Below are 14,663 nucleotides of genomic sequence, written 5' to 3'. Positions count from 1 at the left end.
CAGAAGAGGATGCGAACCGTGGAAGCTTACCGTCGGTACGGTTTCTAGGGAGAGTCGTCGGTCGTTCGAATGGCAACGGCGGGACTGCAAGGACCTGCAAGGCTCTCCAAGACTCCTCTCTCTTCTCTGTTTTTTCTTTGTTTCTCTCTCAATCTCTCCCTCTCACTCACTGCCCTGTTTTGGCCGAGAATGATCAACCGATCGGGGATATCGGCTCGATGGGTTACCGGCGGCTCTGGCTCACCGGAGGGGCTCCTGTGGCTATGTTCTCCTCCCATGAGCCAAAAAAAATCGAAAATCCACACCCGATCTCTCTCTTTCTCTCTCACGGCTTCTTTGTATTTTTTTTTTCTCTTAGAACCGAACCCCGCCGACCGGGCCTCTCTCTCTCTCCGGCTTTTATAGGCGACGACGACGGTGCCCCCTGCTCCGTTTTGTCTACGTGACGACGGCCTGCACCGGCTTACTCTGTCCCCCGACTTTCGCGGCCATTAGGCCGGTGCAGAGGGGGGGCCGTTCTGAGGCGGAAGAAGAGAGGAAGAAGGGGGAGAGGAGGCCGGGTTTTCGGGGAGGACGGGACTGGCCATTAATGCCAGTCCCGTCGGCGTGCTTCGTCAGCCATCATCTGGCCTGATGGGGACAGCGCGGCCGCGCTCGGCCGCTCGTCGAGTCGACGTCAGAAGCAGAGGAGAACAGGGGAAGGACAGCGACATGCCGGCGGGGGGAAGAAGGAAGAAGGAAGAAGGAAGAGAAGGGAGCTGGGCCGGGCCGGGCCCAGCTCGCGAGGGGAAAAAAGGAAAGAAAAAAGGCGGGCTGGGCCAACGCGCGGGGGGAAAAGAAAAAGAAAAAGGGCCAGGTCGGCCCGGCCCCGACCAGGCCCGACTCGATTTTTTTTTTTTGAAATTTAAAAAAAAAACATTCTAATAGACCTTATTAATATAAAATGTACCTAATTTCTATATGTAATGCATTTAAATAGAAATATTTTTTGCTTTAGGAATTAAAGAAAATTAACTCCTAAATTTTGTGTAATTAATTTTTGGGCAAATTAAAATAGGTGTCAACAGTTGTCCCTTTTTGAAGGTGAGCTCGCAGAGTTTGAGCTCGCAGAGCTTACGTTCAAAGATAAAATGACACCTAAATTTGGCCCATACATGCTCAATGAATGCTATTTTTGGCGAGACTGGAGTCCCATTTTTATGATGCTATAAGATGATGCGTGCTAAAGCAAATAAAAATATACCTGGGGCTACTTACCTTGCCGAAGGGTAGAGTAGTTCCAGATAGTTGATATTGTGTGTCGAGGACCCAAACCTGTCTTCGGTCACCTTGACGGGAGAAATGGTTTGTCTAGGACCCAAACCTATCTTCGGTCGCCTTGACGGGGATTGCTTTTGTCTAGGACCCGAACCTTTCTTCGGTCGCCTTGACTGGAGAAATCATTTGCCTAGGACCCAAACCTATCTTCGGTCACCTTGACTGGATTTCGTTTGTCTAGGACCCGAACCTTTCTTCGGTCGCCTTGACTGGGGTGCCTAACGGCTTTGGTGAATAGAGGATCGGTCCAATGTTCAAGGGGTACCTGGGGGTCCTCGCCCGAGGATTTGATGGTTTGCCTGGTGGGTCATCGCCAGCAAGTCTTAGAAAGACTCAAACGATGAGCATCTGGAGGTCCTCGCCCGAGGATTTGTTGGTTTGCCTAGTGGGTCCTCGCCAGCAGGTCTTGGAAAGACTCAAACGATAAGCACCTGGTGGTCCTCGCCCGAGGGTTTGATGGTTTGCCTGGTGGGTCCTCGCCAGCAGGTCTTAAAAAGACTTAATCAATGAGCACCTGGGGGTCCTCGCCCGAGGATTTGATGGTTTGCCTAGTGGGTCCTCGCCAGCAGGTCTTGAAAAGACTCAAACAATGAGCACCTGGGGGTCATTGCCCGAGGATTTGATGGTTTGCCTGGTGGGTCCTCGCCAGCAGGTCTTGGAAAGACTCAAACAATGAGCACCTGGGGGTCCTCGCCCGAGGATTTGATGTGAATAGAGGGGGTCAGTCCCATGCTCAGGAGGGGTACCATAACAATCGTAGGTACATGATGAACAGAGGGGTCAATCCAATGTTCAGTTGGTGAACAGAGAGGTCAGTCCAATGTTCAAAGGGTACCTAACAATCGTAGGTACATGGATTTTTGGAACCGGGCATGGGTAGAATATACTAACCTGGGCACGTTCCTGCCTCTTAAGGGCATGTCTCCTGTCAGACAAGTTTTTTTTGTGCAAAGACATATGCATTTATCGGAGAAATAGACAACTAAGGCTATTCTAGAATATCATATGAAATATCTTGACCAACAAGTCAAAATGCTTTTCTTTTTCAAAGGAACACTCTATTTACCTTCTGGGTAGTTTGAAAAGAATTCTGAAGAAATACCTGGGATTTCTTACCCGGAGGTTTGATGCATCATCTGCTGAATATCCGACCTTTTTCGGGGCATCTCTTTTGGGATGATAATGAGGGCTTCTCCAGGGCCCGAAAATTTTCGTGTCCTATCACAATGGAGGTTACAACTCTGAGCTGTCAAAGATGATTAGCGCAAACATGCATGCATTCATCAAGGATAGACAAGCTAGGCTATTCCAGAATGTGTATTTGAAAGTTCATGCATGATGATTTTGTCATGTTTGCATAACCAAACATCCACCGAGGGTAATTATCAATCGAGACAATTTTCGCTCGCAAGGTGGACTTCTCGAGATGATGAACGAGGGACCTTCAGTCAAAAAGGACTTTCCACTCACTCTCATTGAAAAGGATTGTTTGTCCCGACCATTAAGGCGGGAACATCGAAAACACTCAATTTGACTATCGTTACATCAACAAGGGTCCGAGTTTTCTCGCAAGCGATACAACCTTACCAATTTGAGAGGTCTTCTTCAGGGTCGTAATGCTGGCTTGGTCAATGGCTTAACAAAGGTGACTGTCCAAGTCAAGGCCATGAAAGAAAATATTCTGCAATCATCTCCAGGTTTACAAGTCAAGAACCCTGCAAAACGAGATAAAAATAGTCTTGCTCGCACTTCCTCGAGCGTTGTTTATCAACATTTGAAATTTCACGTTAAATCAAGTGCCCTAGTCAAAAGAGACTTCATGAGGGATGTAACGTGGGCTTAGTTTACAGGTTGAGGAATGAAATGATCGTTGGGCTCAAAAAATGTGTGTGAGGGTGAGAATTGGTGATCATCTTGGCATTGTCACCATTCTTCTTCTCCACCGTCAGGATCCTTTTGGAAAACTCCCTGGGTAATCCCGTGCTTTGACTTCTTGGACAGCTTTTCTTGAGGAGCTTCTGCGTCAAGCATCTTCCTGGATACCATTCGATCTCTGTCCCGATTGCTTTCTCCAGAATAGGTTCGTCTTCATCTATCATGTGATAGATCTTTGTCAAGACAGAGTTATGAAAGTAGGGGTTTGTATCGAAGAAGAACTCAAGTTTAAACCCTTTTGGGTCGTCTATTCTACACTGCTTAACAACTTTGAGGTATTTGAGAGTACTTTCATTATGCTCAGAGAACTCGTCAGCTAAAACTTCATTGTTTTTCAAAGCAGTTACCCAGAAATTAGGGACTCCTTTTTCTTCATTTTTCTTTTTTTTCATCGTTTTTCTTCTTCTCCTCCATGGGCATCGGCCTTGCTTTTACCAGGCACACTGCTTTTTCATGCCCCTAGTTTTCAACATTTTTTGCTGTTCTTTTGGTGTTGTCAGGGCTAGCCTAAACAAGTTTGAACAGAACAATATTATTAGGCTCTTGGAGTCTTCATCTTCATTTGGTACTTTGGATCATGATGCTCAAACTGTGATGACTTTTGCCTTGCCCCGGTGTGAGGGATGATCACCAACTGGGTTCGTACGAAATGAAATTGCCGGCTAAATTGGGCTAGCAAGGGATATAAGTGTATGGGATAGAAAAAGAATCGCTCTTCGTCATCCTAGGGCACTTAAATCATTGTGAGAGTTCATTTGCAATAATAACAATCAAAGATTGGTGCAAGTGAGGGCAAGAAAAATTTCTATCCATTTTCTCGCCTTGCGATGCCGACTTACCTCCAGTTGCCCCAGTATGGGGTGGTTCTTGACAGGGGTAATTTGAAATGAACCTCCAAGTGTATGGGCTCAAAATGGTCAAGCAAAGGATCAACGGTAGTGTATGTGGTAGAGAAATGAACTGCCTCTCATTATTTTGGCTACCATACCTTATGCGAGAAATCCCTTTACATTGCAGAAATGGAACCTTTTCGCTCATCTTGCTAGGGTTTGGTATGTGAGAATGTGTATAGACTAAGGATTACCTCTCATCATCCTGACACACCTCGTTCAATACCGGAACAGTTCGACACCATTCGTCGAATTGTCAAAATTTTCACAGGGAATTGGTGAATTAAACAGGTAAAATTACCATGCAAAATTACTTTCCACGTAATGCACTTGAGGAAGAAAATAGTATCCATTTCCTTTAATTATTTCTTCTTTCTTGTTTCTTTCTACTTTTATGAGAAGAGTTTTTAGGGAAAGAGATACTTAACTATGCTGCAATAGTAGGATATACCTGCAAGGTAATAAAGAAGACAGTGTTAATGAACGGTTCATTGAGGGACAGGAATTGGAAACGATATAACATTACCCTTCGTGACTCCCTTCATTTGAGATTAAACTGACAACTCGTTGAGTTTTCTCGGATGTTGATAATTCCCTTATGACAAAAACATGAGTTTATGTTAGAAATGAGGTGATTGAGGGTAAATTGAGAACGATACAAATTACCCTTCTTCCATTTTGCCTTCAGAGCTAGCAGAGTCTTTTCTCCTCTTTACTTTGTTCAGTCTTCTCTGTCTCAGTCTGCTCCTCCATATTCTTGGTCTCGAAGCTCGAATGAAATCCTCTATAATTAGGGGTGCTTCCGAATAGAGGGTTCTATTGTCAGCGCATGCTGTGTCAATGCGGTTCCAGCATGTTGAGGAGTTTCTCGTGGATGCTCCGATTCCTGACTGCACAGGCATGTGCAATTGCTTACATGCGGAACTTCGCACCAAAGCTAATTTCTGCTTTAAAGGTCTTTGACGGATATAGGCGTGACTGCCATCGAGACTTTTATAGTTGTCAGGATCGGCCTTGACGCCGTTTTGTCATGTGCGAGATCCTTTCCGGTTAAACTTGCTACCATGAGTGTTCTTTACTCAATTTTGTCCTATGTAAAAGGAAAAGATATGTTATTTCTATGCTAAAGTGGATGAACTTTAGGAACGAAATACACCTTTTGGATGGACTAGGAGATCGCATGCCCCTTAGTCTACTTTTCCAGTTAAGCACTTCTTCGTCATGTTTCATTCGAGAGGTCCTAACATTGGTGCTCTATCCAGCTCGCTAGCACGTCAGAGTCTAGCATGTTCCCCAATTCATTATCTGCAAAAGAAAATGGATAGAATGTCATTTCCAAAATTTATTAAAGAATAAGACATTCCTTTTTCTTTCAAAAGGGGTAATCTTTTCTTGGTCTGCCCCCGACTTTTGTACGAAACGGTGTTTCGCTCATCATGGAATCAAGGAATGCTCAGCATTCTCTTTGACTCTCTGGGGCTGATATCACCCACCAGTAGTAATGAGATTTGCCCCACGTTTCATTTGAAGATTGGATGATTTTCGCTCAGACTGCCCCTATCAGATGAGTTGGTCCGCTAGCATCACCAGGGTCTGATGTGCTCTTTAGTTTGTGCCATTTCCAAATGTCCCCTTTGTAATAACAAATCAAAAAGGAGTATGCTCTGAGACACGAAGTGAGCGAGTTAGAAAAACAAACAGGGCTATGAGCATGCATGCTTTTCCACCACTATTCTTTTTTGCCCTTTTGAAAAATGATAAAACGTCTGTTTTATTTTCAAAAGCTTAGAAATGAGGAAGCATGAGGAAGCCCGGGCCTCAGAACACCTTCCTTTACATGGCTGGATATCATCAACGGGCCGGTTTAGGATACTTCTACAGGCCCTCAAAACAAAACATTTGTAATTTTTTGAATAATTCAGGCGAATTACATTTGTTGAAATGGAAATTGCAATACTAAAATTCCAAGCATAATTAAAAATTCAGAAAACTGAGAATCTTAGAAAACAGCTGAGACTTTAGAAAGCAAGAAAAGCTCCCACATAGGGGAGGATTCAAATTATTAAATATGCCTCTATTCTAAGGGAGGAAAATTGAGTCTTCAGTTTACTCAATGACGACATCCGCGCCTCCTGCTTGATTGGGTGGTGCGTTGCGGAATGAAAACATCTTTGCATCCAACAATTTCTGGACTTTATTTTGCAAGACAACACAGTCATTGACGGAATGTCCTATTTCACCCAAATGATAGTCACATGCCTTGAAGGGATCGTAGTTGGGGAAACGCTCAGGATTTTCACGCTTTGGCTTTTTAGCAAGCAACCTCTTTTCCAGGAGAATAGGCAGGATCTGAGACATTGGCAAAGGGAGTGGTGTGAACTGCTTTTTGTTATTTCGCCTATGGGGCGGCTTGCGGCCTGAGGCCGGTTGCTGTTCACTGCTCATCTGAATCATTGGGGAAGGACGAACGGTTTGGGTGTATGCAATATCCGCATCTGTCAAGGGTTCTTTCTCCTTCTTCATGCCGAGTTTCTTGCTTGTGGAAGTGGGGTCTGTAAACCACCCCTCACGCAATCGCATTTCGATTCGTTCGCCCACAGGAACAAGGCGATTAAGGGATTCAGCAGTGGCACCAACCAGGTGGTGTCTATATTCATATGGAAGAAACTTTATGAACAACTTCACTTGTTCATGATCAGTGAGTTGTGGGGTAACCTGGGCGGCCAAGTTTCTCCATCTGGTGGCATACTCTTTGAAGGATTCACTCTTCTTCTTCTCAGCGCGTTCCAGATCGTCACGAGTAAAGGTGACGTCGAGGTTGAATTGATACTGCTTGAGGAATGCATCAGCGGCTCATCCCAAGACTTAAAAGTATCCACATCTTTTGACATATACCATGTCAAGGCTGGCCCCGTCAAACTCGCTTGAAAGGTCTGAATCATGAGGGGTTCGGTGTCAGCGTACTGGGTCATCCGCACATGATACATGTGCAAATGATGTCTGGGGCATGAGGTACCGTCATACTTCTCGAATTCCGGCATCTTGAATTTTTTTGGTACTTTGACCCATTTGTATATAGACAGGTCAAGTGGGACAGCATGTTGCGGGCCTTGTAGCTGTTTCAGACTTCCTGACAGCAAGGGGAAGCGGATCGTCCTCTAGCTGAGGCATTTTGCTGTCGCTGGCGGAGGCTTTGTCTTTTTCAGTAGACGGTGGTGGTAATACCACCTCCATTGCTACAGGCATGGGCGTGGGCGTGAGCTTGCCCTGAATGGATTCCACCTGCTTTGTGAGATTTTGGATCACGTTGAGGACCAACTTCATCTCGTCTTCCATATTATTGAGACAGACGTTTTCTTTGGCCATTTTTTGTAACTACCTGTGAAAACGCTGATATGAATGAGTATAATGCCCAATAAAGAATCATTCTATGACCCAATCATATTATTATCACATATTTTCTTTATTTGAAAATAAAAAAAATGAGAAAAAAGGTTTTTATTAATATTAACATTACAGGCGGTGTCCCCGGGGTTCGAACCCCGGTCGCCTTGGACCGCTTTCGCTCATTCCCGGATACCACTGGGCCGAAGGCTGCGGTGGTGTCATTAAGACGCAAAAAATATTATTTATAGAATAAAAAGCGGTTCGAGTCATATTAACATTAGTATAACCCATAAATACTTTTAAAGAAGAAAACCGAAACCCCTAAACATAAATACTAGGAAATATGAAAGACATGGGCTTTTAACAAAAAGGGCGCCATTTCCGAATGCTCATTCTATAAACGATGGGGGAGCTACAGTCTATCAGAGCTGCTTATTTTCACGAACAAGCTCCGCAATAAGCGTATCCCTCGTCTCGTCGGTCCCACCATGCCAGAAATTCTTTTTTAGGAGCGGGGACGAATTGGATATCAGCTCTTTCCATCGCATATAGAATGCGTTCAACGGGTGGCCTAACAATAACAAATTAATTGAATAAGTAAAATGAGAAGGGATAGAATATATACCTTTCATTGAACCATGGCAATCACAACAACATGCACATGAGGAATGAGGTTCGATTTCTATCTAGACTGGCTCAGCAAAATGAAGTTAAAAGGGTGCCTGACCGTCGTAGTCTCGCATTGGTGTTAGGTCCTTTTAACCTCGGCCAAATCAAAAGGAATATCTTATAGTCACGCGAATAGCGGCTAAAGATATTTCTTTACGATTTTTTAGAAATAAATTTTAGGGAAAAGAAAGGCAACCTTTACATCGCGGGCTCACGTTCGAGGTCGTATCTTTCTTAACACCATCCTAAAATGTCCTATTGCGGCCCAGGTCCGGCAGCGTGGTTGTGTGTGCAATAGTATAGTGCTAAATCATTAAAGTATGCACAACAATTTATAAACAATCAATTCGAACCTGCAAGAACAAATAACACCTTAATGTCAGGCTCATACCTGGAGTCCTTGCTGCCAAACAAAAATTAGTTTGAACAGGATAAATTTTTTTTTGGCTTAAGTCCACTTTAAAAAAAAAACAAGTCCCCCGCGGAGTCGCTAGTCTGTCGCGACCGACCTCCGAGCCTTTTTTGATCGAACATGCAAAAGAAAGGGGTTCGCCTGGTACGTGCTAAGTCTAGGTTCGAGACTTAACTCGGGCCCTCCCAAGCCCATACCATATCGCGACTTAGGGTTTAAGTATTTAACATGCAAGTGGTTTATACCAAGGAGTCGCCACTAATCGATTTGGGGTGGGTCGATTAGAAACCCAAATAAGGTGATGGGAGAATCAATACATAACACCATTGAGTGAGTGGAATACACCACGTCAGCAATACATAACACCATTGAGCGGAAGACACGTGGCAAGAAGGGCCCACAGATCAGATTTACTAAAGAATCAGCCGCTTTCCCTTCTCTCTCCCATTCTCCGTTAACCCTCCGTTAGCCTCGCCGCGACTGCTCAAAAATTCACTTTTCATCTGGTTTCTCTCTCCCTCACTCCTCCCGCTCAAAATTTCTCCTGCTCCCGACCTCCTCTTTCTTCCTCCGCGACTTCGCCTCCTTTGCTCGTGAACCCGCCGCGCCTACGCGGGTTGCCTCAGCCGTCCCCTTCCAGAAAACCCATCTACTCTCTCTCTTTCCTCCGCGAAGCACGGCTCTTTTTGTGAGCCGCGCCTCCGCCTCCACCGCTTGCCTTCGCCGTCGCCTCTCGGAGCCCGTCGGTGGCTCAGATCCCGACCACGCGGCCGCCTCCGCCTACGTCGTCGCCTCCGAAGCTCCCATTGGCGATTCGTCCTCTGCCCCTCTCTCTTTGTCTCGTGAAAGGGCACCGCTCGGCTGTCTGTAACGAACCGCGCCTCCGCCGTCGCCTCCCGAAGCCCCTTTGGCGATCTCGGGCTCCGGATCTCCCTCTACGTTGCCTCTGAAGCCCCATTCTCAGGTTAAGATTTGATATGACTTGAACTTATTCTCATCGTTTTTGCCCTAACGTGAAGATCGGTGGCTCAGATCCGACCACGCGGCCGCCTCCGCCTACGCCGTCGCCTCCGAAGCCCCCCATTGGCGATTCGTCCTCTGCCCCTCTCTCTCTGTCCCGAGAAATGGCTCCGCTCAGCTCTCAAAGCTGGCGCTAGTGGTGGTGATGGTGGGGTCGAGGTGTGCGTGTTCGACAATCGCGGCGTGGGCTGAAGCTCCATGCCCGTCGACAAGTCGGAGTACACGTGAGTCCGATCGACGCATACCGTGAGCTTTCTAGTTCGTTTGAGTGTGTGCTGCTTCGTGGAGTTTCTTGAATCGGGAGCGTATTCACAGGAGAAGTTGATTGATTGCGTGACAGTGCAAAAGAAGCAATTTGGCAATGAATTTCTCATCTGTTGTGCTAATATTATCTTCTCATCTTCTTTATAGCCACAATTATGAAATGTTATATTCTTGCATTGTGATCTTGATCGCTACTTCAACCTTGTTTCAACTTGCGACCCTTGATCCTCTCAAATATATAGTCCTGTCACTAAAATGTTTGGCATCTTTGGAAATGCCTTGTTTGGCAACTTGATCTGTATGCATAGTAAGATCATTCCAAATGTATGGATACTGGTGATATAAATGAAACTATTAACTGTCATTTTTCCTCCTATTGTGTCTTGCAGGTAGGTTTGAGGGTTGAACATCCTCAAGAACTAATAAACAGCATACAGGTTGGTGATGCACTTCCCTTTGCTAGTGTAAATTTATGGAAGTTCTCTTGATTTTCTGGGACTAGATCAGTCGTGGTTAAATTAAGCCCTTGGCAAAGACAGAAATAATAGGGGTTGGCTTCTTTTCTTCCTTATCTCTCGGGTAGAATTAAGAGTTGACTATGGTTTCAAATCGAGCAGTATGATGGATCATCTAGGGACAAATGTAGTAGTCTTTTGTTTTTGTAAATTCTTCTAGGTTTCTCAAGCACTAATTGGAGCTGGTGGTGTCCTCTTATTCTCTACATTTTGATAGTTTCATTTGCTAGCAGCACTCACTTTATTTCTTCTTGAGCTTCTGACCAGTTCCAATCATAAATTCATTACAGGTAATTTCAAAATTATGCAAGCAGCCAGTCGTTGTTTATATTCCAGAGCATGAGGTGAGTTTTTTTCTCAACTTACATGGTCTTTCACATTTGTTGGATGGTAGAGCAGATTGAATTTAGAAACCATTTATCGCAAAAAAAATTCCTGAAACCGAGTAATTGTATTTCCAAATTCTTCTTTTAATTGGAGATTGCAATATATAATAGTGTCATGGAAGTAAGTACTTATCAGCTTAAGTTGGTACTCTAATTTGTCATGGAAGTAACATAATGGTTAAGATAGGAACAGCAAAATCTAGAGTGCTTGAACTGATCTCATTGACATTGAAAAGTGACTAATTCTGCCATTTTCAGCTGACTGAAAGTTATTATGGATAAATACCTGAAGCACGTTCCCTAGTCCTTGGAGAGGACTTGGAATTGGTTTCCTGATAAAAGTGGAAAAAGGATTATCAAAACAATCAGCTCCCATTTTCATGCCCGCCGACAAGTTGGAGTACATGTGAGTCCAATCGACGCATACCGTGAGCTTTCTAGTTCGTTTGAGTGTGTGCTGCTTTGTGGAGTTTCTTGAATCGGGATCGTATTCACAGGAGAATGGTTGCCAGTTGGTGCAAAGCTTAAATGCAGCTTCAACTTTCCTTGGACTAATCGTGCACATTGGATGGCTTTCTTAGTCTTTTAGTTTGATGATAATTTGGTGCTGTTCCAAAAACATTTTAACAAAAATTGACTTTGACTTTCGATGTGATTTATGGAGCAGGACAAAGATTATGGCGAAAGATGCGATTACTGTACTCGATCACCTGGGATGGGAAAGAGCCCATGTCATTGGCCATTCAATGAATGAGTTTTGAATGACCCAAATTTCATGGATGCTTATTTGGCTCTGTTCTTCATATGAGAAATTAAAACAACCATTCTGATTGCAATTTCTGGATGCCTGGATTTATCTGGCCATTTTTTAAACTTAATAATGAACTAAAAATCACATCCATGACATGTCTGCCTATGTGTCCAGATCGGGGTCCTTTTTGTTTCAGGGTGACTAACTGCCCTCTTTGGCTGTCAAAACAGGAGCTATGATCGCTTGCAAGTTGGCTGCCATGGTGCCCAACAGAGTTTTACCTTTAGGATTGCTCAATGTGACTGGTGGAGGTTATAAATGTTTCCCAAAGGTATTGCATTCATTTTAGTATGCGATGATCCTTCCTTTGAATAGAGATTGACATTTTTCTCCATGCAAACTAAAAGGGGAAAGAATGTTCTTACCGGTTTCTTTTATCATTAAAAGAACTATTTGTTTGTGTGGGTGTTCGCTATTCAGTACTTTACAGACAGGTTGTTCATTTATTGCATGCTGAGCCTGTTCCATGCTCCTATCCTTTGCTTTAACCACATCAACAAGAGGAAATGGATTTTTTTTACTAATATATTGCTTAGAAAGGAGCCGTTATGAACTTTTACTGGTTGGTTACTTGCCGATTTTAATCCATGTCAAGAATGTTCCTTATTAATGTTGCGCGTAGTAGAAGTTGCTTTCACAGTTTGCATCTCTCGAATGTCCCAGTCACAGCTGCCATACAAAATCATTCAGATGGAAAAATCTTCAAAAGATCTCATTGCATCACTTGAATAACCCAGCTATAGCTACTGCACAAAATCATAGAGATGGTTATTTTTCAAAAGATCTCTCGTTGATTAGCTACAGGAGTCCTTTTCCTTGTGAAAATGAGAAGCAATGCAGAGACATAGGACTTAACCTTGGATATTGTGTAGGAACAATGATTTATTGAAATAGAGATTCTAAGAAAGATCAATATCTAGCGAGAGCCTTTCTGCATCGCAGTTGCAGTCTTCCTGAGATGATTCCGTGTTTTCATCTAGGCAAAAAAGGGTCCTCTCACAGTTTGCCTTTTAATGGTGAAACTGCTTATTGTTTACTTGAATCCATTCATATTCTGTATCTTGACCTCACCATATGATGGAACATTGTTATTGGGGGAGTGGAAGCTGTTTTGACTTTCCTCAAGGAAATTGGTTTCATTTTTACTTTCCCAAAGAAATTCCCATACTTGTTTTAAGTAGCTACTTGTGCTATTTACCATGTGAATTAAATTAGTTTTGATGATGCAATTACATTGTCAATTAAAACCAAAAAAAATTGAATCCAGTCCTGATATTACACTTGATCCACTATTTGAGTGGTCTAACGATGATCTTTTGATTTGCGTAGATTGACCGGCGAACCATCTCAATTGCAGTCCGCGTTTTTAGGGCTAAGACTCTAGAACAAAGGGCTGCTGTTGATTTGGATACCCACTACTCAAAAGTAGGCAGTACTTATGTACTTAAACCATCATTGTAAAATCCACTGCATCCTCCTTTCATCTCTGTCAAAGGAAAAATACTTAATCTTTCTCCATCCCAAAAGAAATAAGGATTTCGGGAGAACAATTAGTTGTTCTGTGATTGTATGAATAAAGGACTCCAAGTAAATTCATTTGTGTTCTTATGATTGGAGTCTTTCTTTTGGGACATGGAAGTGCGTCGATGTGTTAGGCTTCCACGGACAGAGGTTTCAGATAATCTGTGTGAGTGTGTGTGTGTGTGTGTGTGAGAGAGAGAGAGAGAGAGAGAGAGAGAGAGAGAGAGAGAGAGAGAGAGAGAGCAATCCATAGGGTAAAGCCGTTGGTCTATTTTTCTTTCTCTTATGGAAGCGTAATGTATTATGTGCAGGAATATCTTGAGGAATATGTTGGATCTAGCACCCGGAGGGCAGTACTCCACCAAGTAAGAAATCTTGAAAAATCTCAAGTTTCTTTGGTCTAGCATTAACATAATGGAGCAAACTCTACATGGCCTTAGTAACTCTTGTGTTATTTAGAGACTTCCTAAGAGTTTTTTAAGGTTTAGTAAGTGTTTATGTCTACGAGTGTTGTTTAGGTTTAAATGCACAACAATGCCATATAAACAAGTGTCAAACTATCATTGAGTTTTCCTATCCTTAGGATTTCCAGAGATGCATTTTACTTTGGTGTTCACGGTTAAATGGACCTACCTCTGAATAACCATGGTGCAATAGTTTTTCACTTATGACTATACACCTTTGCTTAGAGTTCATTGAAACTGGATGAACTTTATAAGAGATTACTTCACTGAAAATTGCCATTTTGTGTTGAAGTCAATAATTGGTTTTTGACTAGTTTAATTTTATAATTTTAGTATAAGATTGATAACTTGACTAAGGACTAGATCCTATCACTTGCAGGAATATGTAAAATGTATTACAGCAATGGGACTGCAGTCCAATTATGGCTTTCAGGGTTAGATAAATGCTTGCTGGAAGCATAGAATGACAAGAACAGAGATACAATTCTGTAACTTCTTTCCTGCAGCATCTTTGTTTTGTCTAGGACTCTTCATCGGGAGTGCGCTGTTGGCATCAGATTACAGAGAGGTGGATACCTACTCTTCTTAGTTCTACAGATCATCATGTTTTTTCACTGTTACTCGGTCCCGGCAGTTTATATGCTGGATGTTGCGAATGAAATTGAAAATGTTTTGCAGAAATTCTCAGGATGGGATTGGAGGATAATTGATATATGACAGAGCTCTAACACCAGCACTTGTGCGGTATGTCATCCTTCCATCCAGTGCTTGTTATTAGAGAATGGCAGTTTTGAACTTCATCACTTTCAATTTAATTGTGCCATGCCAGATGTCTCACTTGTTGCTTAATAGCTTATTTGTGTTTTCATTTCAGAATCGATGCGGACCACGTGGAACTGAGGCCTTACCAGAAGGTATTGTTGCCAATTCTTCTGATTTGGAAATGAGGCCGTTATGGGATTCTGCAGAGGTAAAAAAACAGCCTGAAATGACAATAGTTTTTTCAATGTAGAAGATATAACATCATAGTTCTGAAGATGCATTAACTTGCTTGATCTTTGGACAGGGCTCT

At 43.1% G+C, this 14,663-nt stretch overlaps 1 pseudogene; it reads left to right on the top strand.

Moving 5' to 3' along the window:
- The first annotated feature begins 4,079 nt into the window (after nucleotides 1-4,079).
- On the top strand, nucleotides 4,080-14,335 carry LOC130135387 (uncharacterized; annotated as a pseudogene).
- The last annotated feature ends 328 nt before the right edge of the window (nucleotides 14,336-14,663 follow it).

Source organism: Syzygium oleosum, unplaced genomic scaffold (assembly GCF_021117445.2).
Source record: "Syzygium oleosum isolate NSW1041296 unplaced genomic scaffold, Sole_v2.1 Sole_v2.32, whole genome shotgun sequence".
Taxonomy (NCBI): Eukaryota; Viridiplantae; Streptophyta; class Magnoliopsida; order Myrtales; family Myrtaceae; genus Syzygium; species Syzygium oleosum.
Note: the sequence above shows the minus strand (reverse complement) of the source record. Positions and strands in the feature narration are given on the sequence as shown.